At 42.7% G+C, this 14,195-nt stretch overlaps 1 protein-coding gene across 3 annotated transcripts in view; it reads right to left on the bottom strand.

The window, feature by feature from the left end:
- Positions 1–2,961, bottom strand: part of WDR47 (WD repeat domain 47) — a 47,775-nt gene extending 44,814 nt beyond the window's left edge. Inside the window, exon 1 of one of the 3 annotated variants that reach the window (XM_063135345.1) lies at positions 2,872–2,961. The gene's annotated coding sequence lies outside the window, so the exon portion shown is untranslated. Of the gene's footprint in view, positions 1–2,143; positions 2,217–2,871 lie in introns of those variants that run through there. The other 2 variants (XM_063135337.1, XM_063135355.1) reach the window with 2 other exon arrangements.
- Between the last annotated feature and the right edge of the window lie 11,234 nt (positions 2,962–14,195).

Here is a 14,195-nt window from a genome sequence, read left to right as displayed (position 1 = left end):
TATTCCACCTCCCCCCCCTTACAAGTCAGCTTACATAGTCCTCCTTCTCGACATTTTATCTTCACAATAACCCTGTGAGGTAGGTCAGTGACTGGCCCAAAGTCACCCAGTGAACTTCATGACTGAGTGGGGACTAAAACTCATGTCTCCATAGTCCCAGTCCAACACTGGCTCTCAATCTTTATATGCAATAACCTTTAATGTGGGTTATTTTAAATATATTCTAAACTATCCCTTACCACAATAAATTATGCCCTTTATCTCCTCATTTAGTCCACATGTATTGAAAGCGAAATACCTGTTTCTTTGCTGTTCTTTACTGCACCCATTCTATTCACTCTTACCATAATGCAGTATGCCCATTCCAATTAAAGTTAAGCACTTTTACATACCATTATTTACAAAGGAGAGACATGCTCAAGCTCAACTCTCCCACTGAAATCAAGGGGAAGTGAAAGTGCTTTATTCTAGCTAGATTGTGCTCTAACAAAATTACCCAGACCACATCATCACAGAGCAGGTAGACTCAGTGACCCACCATTTTTATATTTATTGTTTAGTAAGGAACAACAATCTATTTAACCCACTGCTAACCTCCTCCTGCTCTAGTTGTACTCAACTGTACTGACCAAAAGGAAGATGCATGGAAACCCTTTAAAATTATCATCTCCCCTTTTGGGATAGTAAGAGAATACAAAATCACTGTATCCCTTACACTAGAGATAAAAACAGGATATTTGCTCCATCTTCATCAATACACCTTCTCTGTTGCCACAATGTTTAGGTTGATCTGCATTAGTAATCTACAAAAATGAAGAAGGGCTGCAGACAGGAAAAGGGGTGCAAAAATCCAGAGACCCAGTTGCCACTGAGTCCTGAAGAAATGGTCCTGTAATCTGGGTTATTGAAGAGGGTAGGAAACAGGTTTCTCCTTCTTTGTGTATAAAACCTGGCCATGACCTTCATACATAGATGTAATGAGTATGAGTCCTGGGCAGTTTTCAGGCCTGGTACCTTTCAAGGGAATCCTGTCTAGAAGAAGCGGGGAGGAAACAACACAAGAACAAGAGTCAAACCTCCCACTGACACACCAATAGGGGTAATGAAGCACCTGAATCTTTGCATTCTGCCTATTGAAAGGTAACTTAAACTCATCTTCATCGTATGTTTCTTCGTTTATACCCAAATAAATAATTTTTGTATTCACGTTGCTTTCATGTTTTCATCGGCTTCTATTACAACACACTATACAACACACAATGTACATTGATGGTGCTATATAAATAAATAATAATAATAACCAACAATTCTTTGTCTAGGTAACCAAAATAAAACAGATGAGCATAGCAGGAACCAGTGTAAGATGAAATATTATTCATTACAGACATTAATTAAGGTGGAAGGTTTTTTTTTTAAAAAAAAACTCATCACAAGATCAACTAGAAATTATAATGATTTACAGGCTCATTCGCTGTGTCCTACTCTCATATGTGACCTACTGCTCTTCAGAAACCTGAATACACCAGTGACATATAGTGCTCCAGAAGAGTCATGGGCATGACTTATGTTCATGCCATCCTTCAAACTAAGGTTGTCAGCAAACTGGTGTGAACAAAGAACAGAATGTTCCATTATTGTCTTGAGCTATTGCCTAGAGCCACTGCAACATCTGCAACTGCTTGTTGTCAATATGTTGTCAAGTTCACATTCTTTTATTCAGAATGTATCCATAATAACTGCCATCCTTTATTTGGACACTCACATTCTGAAAGAAGCACATTGCACACATACGTATACACAAATCTATCCTTTCACTGCAGCTCAGTCATGTGAACAAAGGATTGTAAGAATGTGTTAGGGAACTGGATACTTGAAACTCTGATATTCCTGTGTCCTTCTGATAAAACAGTGTGGAAGAACTACCCTGATCTGAAACAGTAATGCCATTCCTTGAAATAAAATTACTTGTGAATAAAGGCTTTTAAGATTTAAAATGAAAGAACCAAGCCATTCCTGAAATGGGTTCTCAGGAAAACATAAAATAAAAATCTGAGAGCAGGTATGGCTTAGGACATTACACCTATTTTTACCTCCAGTGACGCTGCAAACCTATGTTTCAGGCATGGAAAGAAATGAATCCTACCTGTCAAGCATGCAAGCACAACACAGACACAGCATCTTTTATAGACTAAGTATAGTTATAGGTTACTTCGGCGGAGCCAAGGTATTAGCAGGTGCCTAACAAATTCCGGGAGGTTTGCTCCTGTCACTGCTGCAGTAACAAAGGAAAACGATATTCAACAGAGACTGGGAAGTAGGTTAAAGAAATGCAACACCATCAGTAACAAACAAGTTCAGCAGCAAACACACCCACCGCTTTCATCTGCAAGGCGGCGCGGGAGGGGGGAGCAGAAAAGGACCAAGCAAGGCAATATAAAGCACTAAGCAGCGAGAGACAAATGAGGGGTGGCAGTAAAGAAAATGGTCCTTGCTCCAATTCGGCATCAAAGCAGCATCAGGGAGGCTGTGGTCTCGCCCCTCTTTCCGCCGTCTGCCAAGCGCGCAGCTTTCCTTCAGCAGCAGCAGCAGCAGCGTCAATTCCTTGTCCTGCCAACTCCTCCAAGGGCTGGCTCTGGCATTAACCCCGGGAGGACACTCGGGCCTCCTCTCAGGCCTCGGACATGCCTTCCCCCGCCCCACCGCACCGCAAACTCTCCCCACCGCCCCCGTTTTCAGTCCGCTTCACATCCTTCACACCAAGCAAGAGAGCCATAGCAACGCAGACTAGCCAAGACCAGCTGCTTCCCTGGCTCACCATCCCTCTCTGACTCCGGTTCCCTTTTAGACTCCAAGGAAACGAAAGAGACTCACCTAAAAGGAGGCTCCCTCCCAAAGCACGGGCTGTGAGGGGAGACCGGGGAGAGGGGGGGGCGTCACGGACACACACACAAAATGGCGGCAAGTGCCTCACACTGTGGGGGTGGGAGAGAGAAAGAGCCCGGTGGCGGGGTTTTGTCACCAGCAGCCAGCTAGCGCGGCCCTTGCCGGCTCCGTCGCCCCCTTCTCTTTTTCCGCTGCCGAGACAGGAGCGGCGGCGGCGGCGCCCTGACTGCGGTTGTCAAGCGGCTTCGCCAATCACTGCCCAGCAGAGCGGCTCCTCAGGGCCCGGCGGCGCTTGGGCGGGGTGACAGCGCAGCCGCCTGAATGGGAAAGCGACGAAAGGGGCGGCGCAGGGGTGGTGGCTGCGTAGAGCGGCTTTAAGGAGCGGCGTTTCTGAGGGAGGCTGGCTGGCAGCGAGCCCATGTTGGAGAACAGTGGATGGGGCGGGCTGGAGAGACTCAGACACGTAATGGGGCTTGGTAGTGGTGGTCCAATAGGGAGTAAGCCAAGCTACCCCCGCCCTTTCTTTATTGCTCCTCCTCGGTGGGTGATTACTTTGCATTTATTTGTGATACCTTGCAGAAGGCTTCTTCCCTCCCTCATCACAAGCGATGCCAACAGCACCTTTCAGGCTGGAATGTACCATTTATAAAGGCCTTTCATTTGCATGTCTCTCACACAATCACAACTTATTTAGTATATTTCTAGGCCATTCTTTAACCAACGCTGTCAAAAGAAGAGCTACAAAATGCAACAAAAAACAAATGGTAAATCATATCAAGAGACCCCATAACATACCAGCAGAGCAAAATATAGATAGGGTGACCATATGAAAAAGAGGGCAGGGCTCCTGTATCTTTAACAGTTGCATAGAAAAGGGAATTTCAGCAGGTGTCATTGGTATATATGGAGAACCTGATGAAATTCCGTCTTCATCACAATAGTTAAAGGTTTATTTATTTATTTATTTATTTATTACATTTCTATACCGCCCAATAGCCGGAGCTATACTAGAGTGACCAGATTTAAAAGAGGGCAAGGCACCTGCAGCTTTAACTGGTGTGATGAAGAGGAAATTTCACCAGGTTCCCCATATATACAAATGACACCTGCTGAAATTTCCTTTTCAATACAACTGTTAAAGATACAGGAGCCCTGTCCTCCTTTTCATATCGTCACCCTAATATAGATCACCTAAAAGGCTTGGGCAAATAAATGGGTTCTCATCTAGCATAAAAAAAAAAGAATATAAAGATGGCACCAGGCAAACCTCACTGGGGAAGGAATTCTAAAGATGAGGTGCAACTGCCCAAAAGGTCAACTAAAATCTGATGCAGGCTTACCTTTGAGTAAATGCCATTGAACAGAGAGACACTTACTCCTGAGTAAACAGAAGTAAGACCTCAGAACAGAAGTAAGACCTGCATGGGGTTGCAGAGCACTTGTTTCCAGTTTGCTGTTTCAAAACTTAAAAAAGAAAGCTTCTGAGTGATCATACTATTAAAAACCAGTTCTATATGTATTTACTCAGAAGTAAGTCTCTCCATTAAATGGGGTTTCTTAAAGGTAAGCCTGTATGATTTTAGTGGACCATTCTTAAGAGCTATCACTGTGCCAATTTTGATCTCTTTATATTTAAAAATGAGGATGCTGCTGGCATCCTCCACATTTCTTTTAAGATGAAAATGCCTACTCAGAAGTAAGAACATAGAGTTCAATGGGACCTCTTCTTGCTCCAGAAGGACTGCTTATAACCCACATGCAAACTTAATCCATAGATTAATTGATTAATCAACTAAAACTCCTATCAGCTGCCACTGGCAGTTGCATACTGTTCCCCTTGTCACACACTTCCAATCACATGAAAGAACACAGGTGTGTGGGCGCTTATTCACAGTTGCATCCTCTTCATTTCAATGGGCTCTAACACCCTCCCCCTTTGGATACTGAGCTGAGGGAAGGCAGGAAGGAAGGGACAGCTTGTTTCATGGGAGGGGGAGCCCGGCTGCAATCCTACATGTGCTTACTTGGGAGTAAACTGCATCACAGCCTTGGATTGAGGGCGACTTGCAGCGAAGAGCTTGTCTGGCACCCCCCCCCAGTAGGGGTGCTTCTACTCCTAAACAAGCGTGGCTCGGGCTGCAACCCAACCCAAGCCATGTTTACTCGGAAGTAAAGGGCAGTTAACTGCTGAGTCTGTGTGAATCTCTCACTCGCTCGCGGCTTTTGGGCTGCGAGAGGTAGAGAAAGAGACGCAGGGGGAGGGAGGGAGAGAGGGAAAGGGGAGGGGAGAGAAGCTACACAGCCATCCCAGTCCAGCTTAACACTACCGCCCCTTGAAAATACACCCACAGAACATCAGATTGAAAACAATGGATGAAAATACACATTGAAGTTTGAGCGGTGTGCTTTTGCATTACCGGAAGAACCGGATTTTATGCCAAAAAACATTGCTAAGGGGGGTGGGGGAAGAACCATGATCACAGCAGGACATGGACGACATCATCTGAGTCCTTTGCATACAATGCACAGCGACAGCGGACTATAATGCTGGTGTGATGGAACATGTTGGCAGGTTAATGTGGGCTGGAGCAGGTGGTCCTTCAGGTACTCTGCTACCAAGCTGTTTTAGGGTGATAAGTGAAGGGAGCCATGGAACTGCTATTGGTTTTAGGGTTCCCGTCTTTAGATTAGTTTATCAAACATCAGTTGGGAGAGTGGAGACTGAAGTGGCTTAGGAGAGAAATTATATTAGAAAAGTTGAAAGCAGGGAAAGAATTATGCACTTCCAATTCCTCCCACCCAAGCCACTAAAAAATCCCTCCTACTGAATTTGTTTTTCCTAATAGAAGCGACCATCAGAGTTTTGTTACATATGCTTTTGTGACCGTGTAATAAAGCTTCAAGGTAGCATTTTTAAAAGATTGGACAAATATGTAGACTAAAGGTTAACTCTATTAATAGCTATTAATTATTACAAGTGTATCTAAAGTAGATAGAAGGCTGTGGTTGAATTTAACAAAGCACAATAAGTGTGATAACACCCAACCACAAAAATTCACTTAGAGATGTAAAATAGACACAATATATTAGAGATATAAGTGATATATACAACATATATACAGTTTGTAATCAATCTACAGAACAACTTCTCCTAGCTGGTACATGTTCTTAAATCCCTTTAAACAAATCCAACAGTGAAAAACCTCCACAATAACAATAAAGAAAGAAAAACAGAAACAAAAAAAAATGTCCAATGTCACCAGCACTGAAGTTCACAGTAGCATTTTACGTTTCTACAAAACTGCCAAAGAGCAAAACTTTTAGATAATAATAGTTCAGAAGTATATCACTCCACACGTGCACAATGTCAGGTGTCTAGATGACATTCATAAGGTGTCTAGTAAACATTCATAATGAAGAGTCTAATAAATAAAACATCTATTAAACATTCATAATAAAGCATCTAATAAATTCATAATAAGGCGTCTAATAAAACAGTTGTCCGGTACATGTCCTGTTTAGAAGTATCTTCGTCAGTTGGATGCTGTAAACGATACAAACATACTTCTCTCAACATTGGTAACCAGTCACATTGTCATATACTACATCCACTGCAAAAAACAATACAAAGAATCAGAATATATTGGCCTCACCAACTTGTTCATAAAGGGATCCGTGGCTGTACATTTAGGGTGCACTTCCAATTCCTCCCACCCAAGCCACTAAAAAATCCCTTCTACTGAATTTGTTTTTCCTAATAGAAGTGACCATCAGAGTTTTGTTACATATGCTTTTCTGACCATGTAATAAAGCTTCAAGGTAGCATTTTTAAAAGATTGGACAAATATGTAGGCTAAAGGATAACTCTATTAATAGCTATTAATTATTACAAGTGTGTCCTGCAACAAAATGTATCAGCATGAGGTGTTCCTATTCATGGTTCCAGTCAAGCAGCTGTTACCTCTTCCACAATACTTCTCCTCTCTCCCAGTTTTGTTTCTCCTCACCCCCAATAGTTTTCAACATTCCATAGCAAATTAGTATGCTTATTGGGCTGGTAGGGTGTGTTTCTAAATATTTTTGTACTTTTGCAAACCTTTTCCCCCTTAGCCTGCTGATATCTCACTCAGTTGTGTGCATGATGCCATTTTGGCAACATATGGACCAGCACCTGTCTCTGAATTTCAGAAATATCAGAAACAAGTGTAATTTTCAACAAACCATAGTAGAGGTTCATCAGATGAGCGTTTTATCACATGCTTGCTACTGCCCACTTACGGATGTACACGTATCTTTTAGATGACATCCACCCCCCACATGCCTCCTACTCCTTCCACTCGTTTTTCTGTAGCAAAATAGACCCCTTTTAGTCCGACTTTTTTTAAAAATGGAACTTGCCGCTATCTCCTGCTGTGTGCAGGAGAAGCAGCGCAATCAAAACGGCCCACTGAATGGGCCACATGCACATTGTTTATTTCCTTTTTCGAAAAAGGAAGTAATGAGGGACAGAAGTGCAGGCAGAGAAGCGACGGTAAGGAAACACGGTTTTCTTCTGTGTGATGACGCTGGCAGTGTGGAATGTCCTGGTCAGTATTCCAGCCAGTCAACCATGCCTGTTCCATGATACTCCATTCCACTACCTGTCTCCGCCAGTTGTCTATTCCCTCATTAGTCACCATTCTATGGCCACTGAACATACTCAGGTTTGAGGATTCCCCCGTAGAGGTGTAACTCATAAGAGTTTTTGTACTTCTGCAAACTTTGGGGTTTCCCCAAACCTGCAAATATCTCTTCCTTGTGTGTGGATGGTGATATTTTGTCTACAATAAACAACACTACTCACCTCTGAACATTGGAAATACAGGGAATAATAACAACTAAATAGTACCTCCAATTCCAAAGACGGCATTCCTTTCACTTCGGAATACCAGATACAGGAGCAACAGGGGAAGGTTGTTGCTTTTCATTTCTAACTGCTTGTGTAAGCTTCACAGAAGTATTTGAATCGCCTCTGCTTCAAACAGAACACTGGATTAGATGGACCCTTGATTTAATCCAGCAAGGCTTTTCTTACAGTCTTAATCTGCAGGCAACCCTGGAAGAGAAGCAGATTAGTTTGAGCAGTGTTTTCTTCTTCACACTACCTTCCTCTCCTGTAAATTTAGTCACCCAGGGCACAAACTGGGATGGCTCTTCTTTCTCTTTCTGACCATGATCTAGGTTCCCAAATGGAACAGCAAGAGCAGCGTCCCTGCAAGTAACCAAATGACAGCAGAAAGGAGTAGGGGTGTCCTTCCCAGGTCTCCCTGTCTCATCTCTCATGCTCTTCCCCAGTAATTTCCAGAAGAAAATAGCTAGCAAACTTAGCTAATATATTTCAAAAGCATTTCTGTTCCTTTTTCCTTATATAATTTAACAACTTGAAGCAGGGACACTTGGATCTTGCAATTTTGTGGGACGGTGTAAAAGCCGGAACGGAACAGAACAGGCCGGAACAGCCCCATTATATTAAAAAACCATACCAAAAACAGTGGCATGTGTTAGCAACACTTGAGAACAATATTTTAAGATTAAACCATACCAATATTATATCACTATTAACCCCAGAACTCCCAAAACGACGTCCGGAACAGAATGGGATGGCCGGAACGGCCACTAGGGAACGAGCGATATCAACCAAACTCACCAGTCATGCATAACTAAATGGCAGGGATGCAATAGGCCACAAAAGTTGCCCCGAAACCACGTTCAGATACCCGTTCCGGGCAAAAACGCATATTGCGCAAAACGGGCTGTAACGGCAGCTCCCCAATGAGGTAAGTGAACCAAACTCACCAGATGCACATGACAAGGTGGGGCAAATATAGAAAGCTCCAAAAGTTGCCCCAAAACCACGTTCAGATACCCGTTCCAGGCAAAAACGCGTATTGCGCAAAACGGGCCGTAACGGCAGCTTCCCAATGAGGTAAGTCAACCAAACTCACCAGATGCACATGACAAGGTGGGGCAAATATAGAAAGCTCTAAAAGTTGCCCCGAAACCACGTTCAGATACCCGTTCCAGGCACAAACGCTTATTGCGCAAAACGGGCCGTAACAGCAGCTTCCCAATGAGATAAGTGAACCAAACTCACCAGACATACATTACTAGGTAGGGCAAATATAGAAAGCTCCAAAAGTTGCCCCCAAACCACGTTCAGATACCCGTTCCGGGCAAAAACGCGTATTGCGCAAAACGGGCCGTAACGGCAGCTTCCCAATGAGATAAGTGAACCAAACTCACCAGATGCACATGACAAGGTGGGATAAATATAGAAAGCTCCAAAAGTTGCCCCCAAACCACGTTCAGATACCCGTTCTGGGCAAAAACGCGTACTGCGCAAAACCGGCCGTAACGGCAGCTTCCCAATGAGATAAGTGAACCAAACTCACCAGATGCACATGACAAGGTGGGACAAATATAGAAAGCTCCAAAAGTTGCCCCAAAACCACGTTCAGATACCCGTTCCGGGCAAAAACGCGTATTGCGCAAAACGGGCCGTAACAGCAGCTTCCCAATGAGGAAAGTCAACCAAACTCACCGGATGCACATAACTAGGTGGGACAAATATAGAAAGCTCCAAAACTTGCCCCGAAACCACGTTCAGATACCCGTTCCGGGCAAAATAACGGCAGCTTTCCAATGAGGTAAGTCAACCAAACTCACCAGATGCGCATTACTAGGTGGGACAGATGTAAAAAGCTCCAAAAGTTGCCCCGAAACCACGTTCAGATACCCGTTCCGGGCAAAAGTCTGTATTGCCCAAAACGAGCCGTAATGGCAGCTTCCCAATGAGGTAAGTCAACCAAACTCACCAGAAGCACATTACTAGATGGGACAGATATAATAACCTCTGAAATTTCCATGAAAGTCAGGTTCTGTTACCCATTCCGGGCCATAGTTCATATTCCCAAAATTAGCTGGAAAAGAAAATTATGGGTGAGGAAAATGAGGCACTATCTATTGTCGGGAAATTGCCTCAAAAGGCAACTTCTATGTGTGTGAATGCAATCAAATAAACTACTTTCATTGTACTAACTGGAACATTTAATAAACTTTCTCAGAATCCAGAGTGAAGTTCTGCAAAGATGGTTTCCTACAGAAGCCCATAGTTGTCATGTGGTTTGGTAGTGTGCTTAAAATATCAGTCTATGATGGCATTGTTGGGGTTGGGCTGTCTCATTCCATCATGAAGCTTACAATGACCTGTGGCTATTCACATCTTTCAACCTAACTTATTCCACAGGGTTATTACAAAATTGGGAAAGGCCATTGTAGTTCACCATGCGTTTCTGGGTGGCAGGTGGGATATAAATGTTCTGTCAAAAAAGCCCAGGTCTTTTGAGGATTGCCATGGGAGTACTGGAGGCTGCATTCCAGGAAGTCCAAAAACACGGCCCCCAACCCCTTCCAGGGTTGATGGAGGCCTTCCCCTTCAGCCCTTTCCCCCAAGAAATTGGGTGCCAGTCCCGGTTGCCCTGGAGATCTCCGTTTTTCCAGAGGTCTCCCGGGTTTTCCGGGTCATCTGGTCACCCTTATCACACCAGGAGACAAAGCGTTAATGCCCACATTCCACAATCTTGACAGGTACCCCTCCCCTCCCCAAACATGGAATTTATTTTTAAAAGCCAATCACACAATTTTTAATTGTATGTTAGGTGTCTTGAATAGGTTAGCCCCATGTGAATAAGAGGGAGCTAGGTTGACCATTTGTTTGATTCAGTATAACCCATTGTCATTGGCTGTGATGTTCTGAAGCTTTATTAACATATATGCTTCTTTAGTCATATTCTTTATGAAAACATGAATACAAGAAAAATAACCACAAACAGTAAGAACAAAAACAATGTACATAATATCTATATACTCACTCTCTCTCTCTCTCTCTCTCTCTCTCTCTCTCTGTGTGTGTGTGTGTGTGTGTGTGTGTAAATGTAAATGCTAACATATAGCACCTGTTAACATAAATTTTTGCCTACAGTGTAGATTATTCATTTCTCACAACACTTTGGACATTTGAATATACCACGAGAAGCTTGATTTATCTCAAGGCAAGAATGATGGTGCCAGTCCTGACATGCTCCCTCGCACAGAACCATGGTGTCCTCCTTTGGTTTCTTGCACTGATCACCCATTAAGCACAAAGACCAAGATGAAGTGTAATACTGTTGTATTGATGAAGACAAGAACTGGATTGTAGAAAATGTTCCTTTCGGTGGTTTTCTAGAAACAGGACTATTGAATTGCTTAATTTCTCTCTGATTTATTTGCTTCTTTATTCTCTGCTGCTGTCTCTGCATTAAACTTGGCCGTGGAAGAAGTGATTTGTGCTTGAGAAGTTCATTTGCAATCCACTGCCGTACAGGCACCATGTCTGCTGGGAAAGGGACAGGTGAGCCACTGCATAGCACATGTGCAAAGAGACATACAAAAAGTTTGGTTGACTTACCTCATTGGGAAGCTGCCGTTACGGCCCGTTTTGCACAATACGCATTTTTGCCCGGAACGGGTATCTGAACGTGGTTTCGGGGCAACTTTTGGAGCTTTCTATATTTGTCCCACCTTGTCATGTGCATCTGGTGAGTTTGGTTCACTTATCTCATTGGGAAGCTGCCGTTACGGCCCGTTTTGCGCAATATGCGTTTTTGCCCGGAACGGGTATCTGAACGTGGTTTTGGGGCAACTTTTGGAGCTTTCTATATTTGCCCCACCTTGTCATGTGCATCTGGTGAGTTTGGTTCACTTACCTCATTGGGAAGCTGCCGTTACGGCCCATTTTGCGCAATACGCGTTTTTGCCCGGAACGGGTATCTGAACGTGGTTTTGGGGCAACTTTTGGAGCTTTCTATATTTGTCCCACCTTGTCATGTGCACCTGGTGAGTTTGGTTCACTTATCTCATTGGGAAGCTGCCGTTACGGCCCATTTTGCGCAATATGCGTTTTTGCCCGGAACGGGTATCTGAACGTGGTTTCGGGGCAACTTTTGGAGCTTTCTATATTTGTCCCACCTTGTCATGTGCATCTGGTGAGTTTGGTTCACTTATCTCATTGGGAAGCTGCCGTTACGGCCCGTTTTGCGCAGTACACGTTTTTGCCCGGAATGGGTATCTGAACGTGGTTTCGGGCCAACGTTTGGAGTTTTCTATATTTGTCCCACCTAGTTATGTGCATCTGGTGAGTTTGGTTTACTTTCCTCATTGGGAAGCTGCTGTTACGGCCCGTTTTGCGCAATACGCGTTTTTGCCTGGAACGGGTGTCTGAACGTGGTTTGGGGGCAACTTTTGGAGCTTTCTATATTTATCCCACCTTGTCATGTGCATCTGGTGAGTTTGGTTCACTTACCTCATTGGGAAGCTGCCATTACGGCCCATTTTGCGCAATATGCGTTTTTGCCCGGAACGGGTATCTGAACGTGGTTTCGGGGCAACTTTTGGGGCTTATTGCATCCCTGCCGTTTAGTTATGCATGACCGGTGAGTTTGGTTGATATCGCTCGTTCCCTAGTGGCCGTTCCGGCCATCCCATTCTGTTCCGGATGTCGTTTTGGGAGTTTTGGGGTTAATAGTGATATAATATTGGTATGGTTTTAGTCCTAAAATATTGTTCTCAAGTGTTGCTAACACATGCCACTGTTTTTGGTATGGTTTTTTAATATAATGGGGCTGTTCCGGCCTGTTCCGTTCCGTTCCGGCTTTTACACCGTCCCCAATTTTGTTTAGCCTCAGAAGTAGGTGCTGTAACTGTTTGCATCCCCACTACAAGTGTTATGCTGTTCGCATAAGTTAAACATTGCCATTTTTTCTCCTATGTAGCAGACCTGCCGTTCCCTTATCTGCAAAAGCTGAGGTAATTTGTTTTCCTAACAATTTTATATTAATTCTTTTGCTGAAACAGATTGAAACATGCCTAATCTGTAGCATTCATGTCTACATATCAGTTTATGGAAATAGGGCTTGTTCACATGAAATCGAGTCATCTGGATTCATGATTACTAAAACATCAGGCAGCTGCTTGGCAAAGTATGAGCTATACAGAACTGTCATAACTCTTTAGATCAAGTTATAAGTTACGAGGCTTTCATGCTCCTCTGCTTCTTATGGGACACCTTTCTCTCTCCTTCCTCTGCCCCTGTGTCCTTAAAGGCCTCTATTGTCCAGCTTTTATATTGTATTTTATATTATGGTTTTATACTGTTGTTTTATACTTTGAATGTTTTTAATTTTTGTGAGCCGCCCAGAGAGCTCCAGCTATTGGGCGGTATAGAAATGTAATAAATAAATAAATAAATAAATAATTTTCTATACCGCTCAATAGCTGAAGCTCTCTGGGTAGTTCACAAAGCTTAATACCATCAAAAAGAATTCAAAGTATAAAACAAACAACAGTATAAAAGTACAATATAAAAGTATAACCAGGATATCTCTTTTTAATTGCTTTTTGAATTTTAACAGCTTATTTTAATTTGCTATTTTTGTTTTATACCATTTTAATTATCATGGCTTCTAGTAAACAACATTGGGAATTGTAGTTAGTTGAGTGCAGAGGATTCTGATTCTAATGATTAGAGGTTCCTATTTACACCCACACCCACACCCACACCCACACACCTTTCCAGGATTCCATTTGTGTGTATTTGTTAATCCAGTTGAAATTTATAGTACACAAATGCGTAAATTTAAGTTATGCATGCCCTACATTGAGATGTGTTGGTGCCACAAACTAAGCTAGAGAGAGAAACCAGTTCTTACAAGTGGCAACAATGAACATTTATTGCAATCTAACATGTTCCAGAACAGTAGGTTCCTTCTTCAGGGGCAATCTTCTACATCTGCTATATAAATAAATAAATAAATAAATAAATAAATAAATAATAATAATAATTACAGATACAGTGACTGTCTTTCTTGTACAATCATGGAAACCTTTTGTTCCAAAAAATGTTGTATTGCAATTCATTTGAATTGTTTGGAGTTTTAAGACCTAGTTTCTCTTTTTGCATTCTTTCTGCCACTAGTAAAGCTGCTTCTTTTTTACTTTGACATTCTTAAATGTGTGGCACTGGAAATAGTTTGAACGTTTCCTGAGGTAAGCTGTTTGCAATACTGTCTACAATGTATAGACTTAATAAATAATAATGAGCATGCTTGTGTGAACAGGTCCTTACGCACTTTCCCTCTGCACAAGTTGTTAAGTGCTAAGGTTTATAACTAAACTCAGACTAGTATTTTAAAAATCTGTTCCATTCCCACCCCAGCCCTTTTATAAGTACATTA

The sequence above is a fragment of the Elgaria multicarinata genome, chromosome 1 (assembly GCF_023053635.1).
Source record: "Elgaria multicarinata webbii isolate HBS135686 ecotype San Diego chromosome 1, rElgMul1.1.pri, whole genome shotgun sequence".
NCBI classification, from domain to species: domain Eukaryota; kingdom Metazoa; phylum Chordata; class Lepidosauria; order Squamata; family Anguidae; genus Elgaria; species Elgaria multicarinata.
This window is presented reverse-complemented; position numbering and strand designations above follow the sequence as displayed.